This window comes from Pteropus vampyrus, unplaced genomic scaffold, assembly GCF_000151845.1.
Source record: "Pteropus vampyrus isolate Shadow unplaced genomic scaffold, Pvam_2.0 Scaffold221, whole genome shotgun sequence".
NCBI lineage: Eukaryota > Metazoa > Chordata > Mammalia > Chiroptera > Pteropodidae > Pteropus > Pteropus vampyrus.
This window is the reverse complement of record NW_011889002.1, coordinates 792,418-806,947: the sequence shown is the minus strand read 5'-3', so window position 1 is coordinate 806,947 and position 14,530 is coordinate 792,418.

Genomic DNA, 14,530 nt, shown 5'->3' with positions numbered 1-14,530 from the left:
TGCAGTCTTTGCAACTCCAAACAATAAAACATTACTTGTGTATCATATTTCTTAATTTTTAAAAACAAGATTACTCAAAATTCACATTCATGGTTAATTTTCACCTAATGAATGAGTATGACCTGGTGGTTCCATAGTTGGGTTGAAGGCAGTTAGGCCTGGCTTGAATCTTGGCTCCGTCACTTACTAGCTGCATGTCCTTTGGCAATAGCTTCACATTTATGACTGTGTTTTCTTATCTTTAAAACATGAATAGTAAAATCAAGTATAAAACTTTGATTTTTTTGCTTGGGAATTAATTAATTGATTTAAATAGTATATTTCTAACAGATTTGTAATTTAGGCAACTAAGTTTAGTTCTAAAATTTAGTTCTTTCAAGGTAAACATGAATTTAGTTAAACAACTAGAACTTTTAAAAAACTTTGAAAACTCCCAATATATGTCAAAAGGACTTAAAATTGACATTCTAAAAAGAAATTTATTGTCTTCTTCAAATTTCCTCTTTATTTAGGGTTCTCTATCTCAGTAAATGCCAAGATCATTAATCTAGTTATGGAGGGAAAAAGAAGGAAAAGAAAGAGAGAAAGAAGGGAAAGAAAGAAAGAAAAAGAGAGAGAGAGAGAGAGAGAGAAAGAAAGAAAGAAAGAAAGAAAGAAAGAAAGAAAGAAAGAAAGAAAGAAAGAAAGAAAATAAAGAAAGAAGGAAAAGAGAGGAAGGAAAAGGAGAGGAAGAAAGAAAGAAGGGAGGAGGGGAAAAAGAGAAGGATGGAAGGAAGAAAGAACCCCAAGAGTGATCCTTAGATCCCTCCTTTCCCTTACCCTATATGTCCACCTTCTCCAGGTTCTGGCAGTTCCTTAGCTCTTGAACTTATTTATCTCATGGTATCCGTAGACTCTATTCCTTGTCCAATATGCCCTAACTCTTCCTGTGACTTACTGTAACATTAGCCTTCCAACTCGTGCCCCTTTTAATCTATTCTCCTTACTATAACCAGAATGATTTTTTAATTAAAAAAAATATATATATCACTTTTTGCCTTAAATCCATATAATGGATTCCTATGCTTTTACAATAAGAGTTCTACTGATCTGAACCTTGCCTTCTCCAGATGATATTACATTAATATACTCTGTGCTCTCCTCACCACTCTGCCATCTTCCCATTAGCTTCAAGGCCCCATGCAAGCCCCTCTCCACTCTCTTCCTGAATTCTCATCTATTCCTTCTTCTACTGGCTGCATGTACCAAGTACTTGGCATGTGGTAGGTATATGTGAATGTTTGTTGACCGAATAAATTCATTAATGAGGAATAAATTAAAATAACAATTTTCTCCTCATAAACATAAGGCTACACATGTATTGAAGGATAGATACTTATCACTAGAAACCTATGATAAGACTGTTTTTGGAAATGGGGGTAGAGTTCTTGTCTATTTCTCATTATAGGCACATTTTTATTTTCTGAATTTCTTTTTCCAAAATTATTTTTTCTTATTTATTTTCTTTCTCTTCCTTTTCCTTTTCCTCTATTTAGTACAATTTCAAAACAAAGCCATTTGAATTTCAATTACCATTAAACAGAATAGAGAGTTCTCAAGGGTTTCTAGAAAGCCAAAACAAAAACAAAAACAAAAACAAAAACACAAAAATTTTTCTCCATCCATTTAAAACTTCAATGCCATCTATGGTGTTCATAATTTAGGTAAATAATATGTAAATTTTAACATTGAAAAATAAGAATGACAAACGTATATTGGTCAAGCTAAAAGAAGCTTGACTATTTATATGCAGCATTCTAATGTAATTATACCAGTAGATAAGTAATTTTTCAACATAATTCATAAACACTTCGATGACTATATGCATAAAGCCATACGGCTAGCTTATGTGTAACTTTTGGAGTTAGAAATAAGCAATCATATTTGATCCTTCTTCATTTTAATATATTTTTGCATTGAGCTAAAGTTATAGATTCCATCTTTTTCATGACCCTTAAAATACTATATTAACTAAATGTTCACACTTGTCCTTTTTAGCTTTAAAAGAAATGTCACATGCTAGGTTTCTGTAAATGACCCACATTCAGATGTGAACCAAACATAATAGCTTCTGCCACTCACCAAGCAATGAATTGCTTCAAATGTAGGACACAGGGCAGAGGACTTTGTAAATTACTTTGTTTTATTGGCCATCATCTAAACCAGTGGCATGATATGTGACCTATTTCTACAAGCAATAATGCCTAAGCCTTTATGGACAGGTAAAATGTAGGTTCTTTTTTAATTACATTTTGAAAAAATAATTTAAATATGTAAAGTTTTTAGACATATTGAATAGTTACATTGTTAAAAGAAATCTAAATTTGCAAATTTCAACATATATTGATGTATATTTCAATAGAATATCAGAAAACTTTAGTTTTATATTTAGAAATACTCGAACTTACAAAAATTCTCAAATATAGTACATGAACCTATAATTCTCCTAGATTCACTAATTATTAATTTTTTATTTTGTTTTCCTCTTTCTCTTCTCTCTTTGAATGTGATCCAATGTTTTCAATTGTATATAATTCAATAATATTTATAGAAACACACCTAAAATGTCAGAAAATACATGAAAATGCATGTATATCTATGTCATTTCTGACTCATTTGAAAATAACAAACTTTCATAACTAAATATGGTCATGGAAAGTTTAAATAATATTTATTGAATGACTCTAATTTTGTACATATAAAAGAATAGTCTATTGCTCTCTCTTATCAATGTTTACCAATGTCCAATTTATTTATGAAGTCAGAACCATTTTTATATTGTTTATCTTTATAGAAATTTTCCTAACATTTAGTTGGACTTTTTTATTTTCTAAAGAGAACCAGAAAAGTGAAAGTTCAATAGATATGCACCAACTTTGATCAGTGTACTCTATTTAAATATCCAAAAAGTTATTTAAATTCACTTTTGGATAAATGCTATAACCCTTACCTGATTATATTATCAAATGAATTACAAAGTTATCAACATTCAATTTATTTTTCTTAATTTTACATACTCAACCATAGATGATTTTCTTTTTGTTTGTATAAGCTGGCTTTCTTGAGCTGGAAAATGTGCTTAAAACTAATAAAATTTGGTAAGTTGACTCATTAACAACCTATCACGAAGTTTTTCACTGGAAAATTCCACTAAAATGCAAAAAATATTTAAAATTAAAACTAAAATGCAATTAATCTTTGTACAGCTTTCCATATTCCAATGAGCCATTTTGTTCTCTGTTAAAACATTTGTTTGCCATCCTGTAGATCCCAGCTTGGATGTTTACATAATTATTCTTTCACACAGAATGAAGGAGATATAAAGGGAAGACAGACATTTTCTGGGCAAAAGAAACAGAAGCTAGCAGAAACAGGACTCTGATTCCTAATTAATTCAAAGCTAATTGCATTGTTGATAATCCTGCACTTAAAATCTTCATATAGAAAATGTTTATGGCAGCAAATTGACAGTAATTTCACTACATTAAATCTTACCACCATTAAAAGAAAAAGATGAATGTTGCATTAAACACGCTTAACAGAATGGTAAAGACTAGTTCTTTTTTAACAGTGCAACTAGCAAATCATTCAAATGGCCGACCTAGAATCTCAAAGCACAGTAAGACTAGTAGTTGTATTTCTAGATGACATCAAGCCAGATGGTCTATCTTGGGCTGTCAGTGATGCTAGGTGGTAGTTTTGTTTTTATTTCCACTCTGTGATGAATGCAAAATAATTGGGGGAAAAGACACATTGATCTTATTCGATGGGTAGGATCAAAAAATCAAGACAGAGGTTGCTAATGGAAGATATATGTTGTATCAATTATTTTCACTGAAGATTCAGAGGATGGAATGAAATACTCTTTGGAGTTGGCTCTGCCTCTGTAACTTACAAACAGTAAGACTAACATTTTTTATTTTACTGTATTGATATGTAAAAGACAGAATTAATGTAAGGTTAGATAATGCAATGGAGGCGAAATTTACTGCTATTAGGACAGAAAATTAATAAATTTTAGTTTTAATTATCTAGCCTATTTAAAGCAAAATATAGTTATCCTGATCATTAAAATAAAAGACAAGTTTCCACTTTATGTAGAGAGGCACTTCAATGTGATGCTTAACTATCTTAATAGTCTAATTTATATATTGGAAATTTTGTAAAATCTTACTTCTTCTGGGTAGTTTATTGACACTAATACATTAGGGTTCTTGATCTGCCTACAGACTATTGAGTGACATAGCTCTGTGTTTCTTAAACTAGTTCCAGGTATACATGGTGAGCCAAGAGTAATATTTGTATTTGTTTTGAAAAGGGGGAAAAGATTAAATAAGTAGTTCATCAGGTTAGGTGATTTTCTGAATTGACCTACTTATTATTCGCATTGGAAAATAACCAACCAAACAAAACCTCTGTGCTGACTGAGATGGTCCAGTGGGGATTCTGTTATAGTGCACTAAAACCAACTCACTAAGGAAGAATAAATCACAATTTAAACTTCCTTTGAAAAATCCCTCACATGTGAACTAATCTGGTTATTCATAATAAAAATTAATGACCAAATAGTTCTCAGTTTTCTACAGTCTATTACTTTGCCAACAGAAACCAGAAATAGGCTTTTCAGAAATAACTGTAAAAAAAAAAACCTGTTGTTGGATTGTAATACTTAGTGGAAGAAATTATTAAATAATTTCTGGAATCTTAATCAAATAATTTCTGGAAAAGAAATGAGAATAATGAACTAAATAAATATAAACTGATAAAAAGAAACAAATATTTTTGAAAAAAGTAAACAATATCTTGGGGAAAAAAACACATAACAGATGATTTTGTTCTTAGATTGCACAGTGATTCTTGGATATTAGATGCATTTCAGCGCATTCACAGTGAAGAAACTAAGTTTTTTATACCATATGATTCGGAGATTTCCAATCAAGAATTAAGTTACATAGTGAAACGTTCTGAGCAATGGCGAGGAATCAATGGTGAAAGAAGGAAGGTGAGTTGTTTTGAAGCATATTTGTTTTTCGACTGCACAAAAGAAATTCATTCTGTTAGCATAGCAGCAAGTTGTTGAATTTTCTCACATGGTTCTTGAAGCTATTTAATATTGTATTTGACTACCACGACTAAACAAATCTTGCAATGAAACTGTATATCAATTTTTCTTATTAATTGAAATGAGGAGACATAAGCAGATGATTCTTATAATTTAGCACTATCATTTCCTTATCAAAATATTTATTGACGTTTGTGCTATATATATTGTGCAAAACTACACAAGGGTTGTGAAGAATATAAAAGAAGCTAGTAACAGAGCTCCCACACATGACAAAATTGCTGGCTTTAATGTAACTTTGAGTGAACAGGAGGAAGGGGATATTATTTCTGCTTTCTCCTTTAATGTCTCTGTTAGTCCTCTTGATTTCTTTTCTCATTCTGTAATTTTCTTTATAGACTTCTTCATTGGCTCTATCAGCCTCTTCTGTGTTAGAGTTTTTCAAGGTTCTTAGTTAATTCCTCTTCTTACTCTATACACGTCTTTTGGTGAACCTCTTTTCAAACTTTGTCTTTCATTCTGCTGAAGATTATCAAATATGTATTTTAGGGCTACACTTTCTTTCTGAATCTCTAACTAACATAATGCAGCTGCCTACCTGATATTTTCAGATGGAAGTTCCAAAGATATCTAAAACTCAGTATGATTCAAGCAAAATCAACTTAACATATACTGTCAATTAAATTAATTAATTAATTAACACATTCATTTCACCTGTAACACTACCCCACAACATTTACATATCCAAGGCGCTTTCATTCACTCTGAATCACAAAGATCCAAACTTAGAGTTTTTTAGACCTTTCTTTGTCTCTTAGACTTTTCTTCAAGTTGATCATCTAGTTTTATTGACTTTACTTCCTTCATATTTGCTCTTCTCTGTCCCATTTGCTACTACATATGTCTGGGACCTCAATACTCAACTTCTAAAGAACAGCAATACTTTGCTAACTGCTCCTACACTGTGATTGCCACATTGTCACACTCTACTCTTGTCTGAATATTTCTAAAATGCAAATCTGACCCTGCATTTCCTAGAATAAACTCTTTAATAACTTCCCATTGCTTGAAGAATACAAGCCAACATTTATACTGTTGTGTATTTGATATTTGATCTGATCTTTCCTACCTCTCCTGTTACATCTGTATCTTCATTCCTTCCACTCTTTCTCAGCATTACTGTTACCAAATGCTTCTTACCAAAATATAATTAGCCCACATGAATAATTTGCTAAATATGTCATATTGTTTCACATTACCATATATTTCTCTTTGTTTGGAGAGGTATTCTGACAACTCCTTACTTGGCAAATTAATTGTTCTTCCAGGCTCAGCTTGAGTGTTTTCTCTATAGAGTCTGCCTGTGAGGAACATTCTCTTTTTGTCAAAACTGCCTGTTTTACCTGGCCCTTCTAGCATCTAACACACAGTCTGAGAACTACTTGTCCATGCTTCTCTCTTCCTTTTTAGACTACAATTATTTTGTAGAATAAATAATTGGCTGTTCATACAGGGTCTGCAGAATAGAGTATTTTTTAAATATTTGTTCATTTCATAAAAGAATGCAGGCATGAATGGTCGAATGTTTGAACATAGTTTGCCTATACAATCTACCTCATCCCATTCTCTACTTGATAAAAACATAAACGGTAGTGTTTTTTTTTTTTTAATACAACATGGATTTACTACTAATATACTCAATATATCTTGAATTCTATTAATTTGATAGTTAAGATAAGATTACAGTGGACCTTCCCAAGACCATAGTCACTGACTTAAAGTAAAAAAAATTTCACTTTACCACTTTCTTCTTCAAAAATCCTTGACTAACAGCATCATCTTTAAAAGAACAAATTTGTCAAAATTATTCTAAAAATTGAGCAAAAAGCACTTTCTAGGATAATTACAAAATGGTTAAGATAAGTACATTTTATTTTATTTCATTATTGAATTTCATAACATGGAAGTTTAGGAATTTGAAAGCAATCCAAAACTGAGTATCAAAATGATTTCAGTTGAACAATATAGTAATTAACAAGAGAATTAGAGGAAATTAGAAAATTATTTCAGTATTTATTATTTTTATTTTAGCTAAGTAAGGACAGAGATGGAAGGAGGGGGCAAAAATAATACTTAGGTTCTAGAAAGAAAATTAAAGGAGATTGTGAATTTCCTTAACTCTTTAAAATTGATATTTATTCCCTTCTTTGTAAAACAACTTAGCTGACCCATGATAGAAAAGAGTAGAATTCAAGAAGAGACATCAAACCTTGAATATCTAGAATTCTGATTGTGTGCACACATTCAAATAGGTAGAAAAAAAAAAAGAAAAGAAAAAGAAAAAGAAAAAGACAATTGGATTAAATGCAATTAAAATAAAGAATATAATTAAAGGCATTTGTGTCTTAAGTAAAAATTTTGGCTTATATTCTGCTGGGCCATCAAGAGAAATCTCAAGTCTAGATAAATTGCTGCTGTCTATTTCCCAACTTGTATAGACTCAGCACCAATCAGTGATGAGATTCATAGAGATGCTTATGCAAATTGTTTGAAAATTTCTAGAGCACCTGTTATTATTTGTATGTTTGGTAAGCATACAAAAACATTTCCAAACTTAAGTGAATAGACATGCATATTTTATTTGTTTGTTGTGTCTCTTCATAACTTGATATTTACGCCATGAAGACTTCCTTTTCCTTATTTAAATTTTGTATGTTATTCTTCTTAATTTGTTTTAGGTTTGTTGTTTTTTTTTCCAGATATTAATTCAACTATCAATAATCACTTTATTTTTAAGTGTATTTTTAATTATAGCTGACATACAATATTATATTAGTTTTAGGTATACATATATTTGCTTGTTTAGTTTATTTCAACAGGGAAAAAAGGTAGCCCTATTGAATAATTGATGTGTGAATTTCAAGATATAATGCCAGTTTGAGAACAATTATCTATAATTTAAAATTAAGAGTGGAATAGATATTTTAATATAAAAGTATTTCAGATAAGTTGTCTAGAATTCTTGCTCTTTAAATTTTGATCTAAATCTTTACCATATTGCTAGCTATTAAGCATGTGCTTCTCATTTTTATGCTCTGGATTAAAAATTGCCACATAAATGGACACTTTATAATATGCTTAATTTCCTTTTATTAAATTGATAAATGCAAAAGCACAGGACACATTTACAATATGGTGAGAATTTAGGATTATTGAATTTTGTGATTTTTATATTGTTCATACATATAATTTGTCATTTATGCAAAGACAGCCAGATGATAATTTCAAAATATTTTAGCCTTTTTTTTGAGAAGGAAAGGTCACTTTCACTAGTAAGAAAAGACACCATTTTATTGAACTAATTTGCCTACATGCAAATTTTGTCATTTTTACCTCATTAAGTATTTATCATGGAGTAAAAAATATATATATTCATGAAGGGGCAGCTCACTGCCTGATGGAGCTGGAACTAATATTTTGCAACTCTAATGATTTTTTGCATCCTTAATTAGATAGCATAAGGTTGATATGATTAGATCAGGATGTAGTGTTTTTCATTAAAATACATTTTAGAAGCTGTATTCATAATCTGCCCTTGCAATTAAATAATGAGCCTATGAATTTAATATTATCGACCCAATTATTATCCCATGCAAATGTATACCTTTAATAAATTTGTGCCGTAGGACCTTCATTAGCAACAGAAGAAATGATATTTCTAGGTACATAGATTGAATGGGTATGGTTAAACTTATATAATGGTTTTAAACATATCAGGAAGCAAAGCTTCAATACTTAGGAATTTAATTCCAAAATGTGCCTTACTATTTGTTGAAGACTAATTTACATTGTAATTATTTTCTTAAAGAAACTACCACTTTAAAATGGGCTATTGGAGCTCATAAAAAATAGCAGTATGTTAGGCAGATATGAAGGTTTAGAGAAAGTTGTGCTTTGTAGGACAGTGTAGTATAAATTTAGAGATCCATTCAAGCAGCATAATTGGAAAACATAAAAATAAATGTTTATTTCTTAAGTATCTGTATTATCTGAGAACTGCCATAAACTATTAATGAAGATTGTTATTGCTGTAAGAACAGTTTTTATTAATAGATGCCTGTACAATGAAAGTATGTAAGGTATTCTGAGAAGGAACTGCCCACCGCTTATCAGGAATGTGTTTAGGGAAATACACACGCATAGAAACACACCCTATACCCTCATCTTTGTATAAGAGTAGCTATTTATCTACCAGTTTTGTGCACTTGGATAGCAACCACTACAATTGTTTGAATTCTGTTGTTCATTTTTCATGAAATTTTATTATGAATGTTATATACAATTTATAATTTTCAAGAAAATGAGATAATTAAGAAAAAATTGAATCTACATTTAGTAATGAAGTATATAGAGAGGTAGAACTAAGCATCGTTACTGACAGCAAACTGCAGGCAGAGTGTCACAGTGTGATCACAGTGTTTTCCTACCAGTACTACTTATTTCTACTTGGGGAATACAGTCAAGGAGGAGGGAAAGCTTTAATTGAAGTCATGAAAGGCAAGGTGGTAGCAAACAGATAAAATGGAAGCATGTTGAATAGATTTTGGGGTGTAGACACTTGATAGACTTTTCTGTACAAAAAGAGATAGTGAGTAGAGGTACAGTGACAGGAAATATGAAGGCAAGTTTGAAACCCGAAAGCAATTTGTTCTGGTCAGAACAAAAGACAGAAAGGTGGAAAAAAGGGAGAGATGAACCTGGAGAAGTAAACTGGAAGCTGGAAATGTGTGTAATTAGTAGAGACTAGATATTTATCATAAAAAATGGGAAGCCACTGAAAGTTTTAATAAAAAGAAGTAACTCATTCAGTTAAGAATTCGGATTGCTTTTGCATTGAACTCAATCAATTGCTTACTTTGAAGCTCTAATACTTTTGCCTCTTGGGAAGTAAATGATTTAATGAATTTTATCTAAAACATAGTTCGATTTTCCATTAAGAGTTGTTTATTCACGGAAGGTCTAAGTTATCCAGGGCATTTTCTAACTATCTTATTCCATTCAATCCCACAATCACTTATAGATTGTGTTTTATGTGTCATCAAGTATTCATTATCCTCACTTGTAGCAGCAGGACAGGCCCAAGGCTTTGAGCACTATATGAGCTTGATGGAGACTTGAAAGTAGGTGAGTATAAATATCAATCTATAATGGATGTAACCAAATTTAAAATTAAGAATGGAATATAGAAGCAAGTGGAAATGGAAACCAGGAGTTAAACTGAATCCAAAATGGTAGGTGACAGAGTGGTCACTACAAAACAAAGAACCTTTGAATCTTGTTGGTTCAAAGCATAAACAGGCTGCTTTGATTATAGGAGGTGGGAAGCAGAGGTCTAACTCAATTAGAGATAGGAACATTTAATTCCTTAAAGGAGGGAACAAAAGGCAGGCCCTCAAACCATTTACATGTAATACTTCTGGTCTCCTGACTGCAATTCCAGTGAACTTTCATACTTACAGGCTTTACCTATGGAGGCTCCCACTTCCAAATTAACTAAAAGGCTTTTTATACTAAATGTCAGGCACTGAATTAAGTATCCAACAATAAGAAATATGCATCTTGAACTCCAGAACAGAATTTTTAGTGAAAGAGACATAAGCAGCAATGTAGGAGGCAAATAAACTGTCCTTTGATGGAAAGTCAGTACACTATGTACTAAAAACATAACTTTGTTGCATTGAATGCCATTACTTTTTTTCCAGTGAAGAACATATTTTAAGGACTCAGTTAAAGGCAGCCAAAAGTATGCCTACATTACCTTAAATGAAGAGGTATCTGCACAGTAATTAAATATATATTCTGACCTCCATGTTCAAAGTTATTTTCTTCTTGCGTTCCTAATTCTACAGAAGCGTGAAGACAGTTATCTTTTAAGGGTTTTTATGTAACTGTGGACTGTAATTAGAACTACTAATGTTATATAAATTCCAATTCTTGCACAATGAAAATTGATAATGATCCAACTAATTTGGAAATATAAATATTAGCTAAAATTTAAATATATATTACATATTTTTATATTAATATATATATTACATATATTATATATGTATGATTTAATAAACATATATGATAACTGACATTTCTATTTTGCTTTGTTTTTTAAATTATGATAAATAAGGAACAAAGGATAATATTCTGTGTTGGTATGGTAATTTTGGTTAATTAATACATATTTCTCCCTTGATCTTTTTTATCTCTGAACTTCTGGAATGCTTGTTTATAAGTTACCCAATATATTCTTAAACTTTTGACAGGGTCATTTGGCCGTGGAGAAATTGATCTCTTCTATAAAATGAAAATGATAGATAACGACTAAAGAGAGGAATAACTAGCTTTCTGAAGATATCTCAAATGTTTGCATTTTAAGACTGACAAGGACTTATTTACATTTTGCTAAGTACTTCTGCCCTTGATTCTAAAATCATTTCTATTTGAAGTGAAGTGTAATCCATATGTTTTCCATTCATTAACACTTAATTTGCTAGCATCCCTTTACTGGAGTGCTATATAGCAGTCTTTTCATCTTTTTTTTATAAGGTTATTTTCTTCAGACACAGGAAATCAAGTTTTTCTAAGAGTAAACAAACTGAAACTCAAAGAGACATGAGAGAGTTTTGTCTGTAACAAAGCACCTATTAGCTTTGAACTACATCTCTACCCAGTATGCAAATTTCTTTTTGAGTTCCCTAAGAATCAGATGTATTTATAATTAACTGAGACAAAATACACAGCTTTCTGTTTTATTATTTACGGAATTTTCCTATCTTACTCTAATTTCTCTTCATGATAAAACAGCCAACTACTAATATATTAATGAACAAGTCATTAATGATAGTTATTTAATTGCCATCTTATTATTTATACTTATTAATAATGCAAGGACTACTTATATTTTAATAATTATGTGATGGAGAATGGAATTTTATGTAAAGCATTAAATAATGTTCTTTTTTTTTTCTTTAGAAGTACATTTTGTTCTTTACCAGGAAGAATGAAAGTCAAACACTTTTTCATATCTTACTATTATTTGATAAACACAAACTTTAGTTGCATCTGTATAGGCTTTAATGGGACTAAACTACAACTCTATGGAAACACTATCTCTCCTATTACCCTTTGTTCTTTTTAGCTTATCTAATTTCTATAGGTTGTTCTTTGGTCTTTTAACAGTCACAAATCTTGGATAAATTCGTATTGCAAAAAGTCCCCATATTATTGCTACCTGTTCATAGAAATCATTTGTTTGACTCTTAACAGTTACATTTTTAGTAGATAGGTCAAAGACAATTAAAAAAAGAAATTAGAATTATGAAAACATTTTCTTAGGAACAAAGGGAGAAAATAAATAGCTATTACTGTCAGTCACTATGTCAGGCAATTTACATGATGTTTCATTTAACTTTCAAAACAAATATACGTGGTTGGTATTCTCATTTTACAGAAGAGAAAACTAAGGCTCAGTGTGATGAGAGAACTTCATTCGTTCACTTATTCACTTATTTATTTATCACTTATTTATTAATCATCTTTTACAAAGTAAGCATATTCCTTAGGTACAAGTGAAAGTAAGATGAAACAGAGTCTCTTCCCTTATAGTCCAGTAAGGAGGAAAACAGGTGAGAAAATAATAGTGATATAGTAAGATATCACTATAATAGAGCTATGTGCTGGGTGATATGGTGAAGTAGCACAAAAATGAATGGCCTATGGCAGATGATAAAATAAACTCAAAAATCAAAAAATCATACATAACATTGTCATAGTGGTTATATCTTCCTTTGATATGGGAGTATAGGAAATTTATCTTCGTGCTTTTCTAAATTTTCTACTAATTTTCATGATGAATGCATATTTCTTCATTATTAGGGGAAAAAAGACCTCTAAAGGTATTCTTTGAAAGGGAAAAGTACCTGGCACAATTTAAAATTTTTTACAAGTCACTATCATGTGGTATTGAGGAACAGCCATTCTATAAAAAGAATAGGAGACAGACAAAACTAGCAATTCATGTTACACTCACAAATAGATGTTTCAGCCATGACAATATATATGCCCCATGATCTGTCTTCAGACAGTGAAGCAAGAAAATCAGAGAATATCGATGTTGTAAGAACATGCTGACTATCACGATCATAGTGTGTCTCTTTATACATTCTGATTTTTATCTTTCAAGATCTGATGAAACATGTGCCCTGCATAACTTGGTGGCACAACCTGCCCACACTTAGTTTCTCCTGATGAGAGATTTAGTTAGTTGTTTCTCTTTGATCCCAATTTCTTCTTTCCAATTAGAAATGCAGTTTGGTTTCCACTGTCACCGCCAACAGCAGCAGTTGTGGTTTATGCCTCTATTAGGTCCTAAAACACAGCTAAGCTGCTGTGACTGTTCCTGCTGTACATTTGGCAGAAACAGAGTCACCATGCTGCACTCCAAGTGACACACACTGCCATCTATATTTAGTTCCTGGTTTCCAGGCTGGTCCCTTGGCTTCTCAGGCAAGCTGTTAGAAATGCTCTCATTGTCACTTTGCAGCCTGTCACCAAGTCAGTTTATAACTCATTTGTTCTTTTCCTTTAGACACTTGCTTATTTTTAATTTCTTGACATGAACAATTGAGTTTCTATTTTATTTTTTTGTAAGTATTTTATGATCTATCAAATAAATAAGTTGCCCTGTTCAAATGTTTGATCTTTCTAGATTACCTGTGAATCCTTGGTTTTTCACAATTAGCTGATATTTCTTTCCTGACTCTCTTCTGATTGTCTCAGTCTCATATTGTGAGCAATAAACCTAATTTTATCATTAGGTTGAATGAGCTATGTCAATAAAATTTTTTAAAAATATGGAATGCAGTTTTTTAACTAAACTTTTAGTTTTTTAAAAAAATTATTTAATGCTTTTACATATTGCAAAAATCTTAAACAAAGTTCAATAAAATCTAAGTAGAGGAAGTTAACTATCTTTGATCAAGAGACAAACTGACTTCAAACTCCGGGCAGTCTACACAGGAAAATAATCACAGTCTACTCAAGGGTAGAGATCCTGATACATACATAGTGCATTGCTTCTATTCATACTATCTCTCTATAGCATGCATGACCAAAGGAATTTTTAATTTGTTAATCAAATTGTCTCTATTGCCAATTTCTTTTAATTTCTATATTCTACTTTTAAAATCTGTAGTTTTCACTTCTTGAGTTCTATTTTTTGTCTGAATATCCTATGAATAATCTAAACCTCCATTTAGAGAAATCCGTGGGCATCCCTTAAAATGTAGCTAAGAACCTCACAGAGGTCGACAGATCCTAGTAAGAGAAACATTGAATTAAGCAATGAAGGTCTTAGTCCATTACCTTAAAGTATAT